A 631-nucleotide genomic window follows, 5' to 3' on the forward strand; every position below is an offset into this window, starting at 1 on the left:
TGTTTCATCGTCATTAAGATGGTCCAAACGATACAGTAAACCTGAAGCGAAGCATCGGAATCTAAAACTGGACTCACAATAGAGGTTCAAATCATAGAAAATGAGAGTGTCAGTCCTCTTTTACTTAAGTCGGCATTGTGCCTTTTCAATTTCATTCCGATGCAATTTCTGTGATTCATCGTCATTACGAAGGTCCAAGGGATACAGTAAACCTGAAGTGAAGCATCGGAATCTAAAACTGGACTCACAGGAGAGGTTCAAAACATCTAAAGTGGGAGTGTGGGTCCTCTTTTACTTAAGTCAGCATTAAGCCTTTTGTATTAAATTTGGATGCAAACTCTGTGTTTCATCTTCAATAAGAAGGTCCAAGGGATACAGTAAACCTGAAGTGAAACATCGGAATCTAAAACTGGATTCACAGGAGAGGTTCAAATCATAGAAAGTTAGAATGTAAGTCCTCTTGTACTTAAGTCGGCATTGTCCCTTTTGTATTAAATTCGGATGCAATTTCTGTGATTCATCGTCATTACGAAGGTCCAAGGGATACAGTAAACCTGAAGTTAAGCATCGGAATCTAAAACTGGACTCACAGGAGAGGTTCAAATCATAGAAAGTTAGAGTGTCAGTCCTC

Source organism: Schistocerca americana, chromosome 9 (assembly GCF_021461395.2).
Source record: "Schistocerca americana isolate TAMUIC-IGC-003095 chromosome 9, iqSchAmer2.1, whole genome shotgun sequence".
NCBI lineage: Eukaryota > Metazoa > Arthropoda > Insecta > Orthoptera > Acrididae > Schistocerca > Schistocerca americana.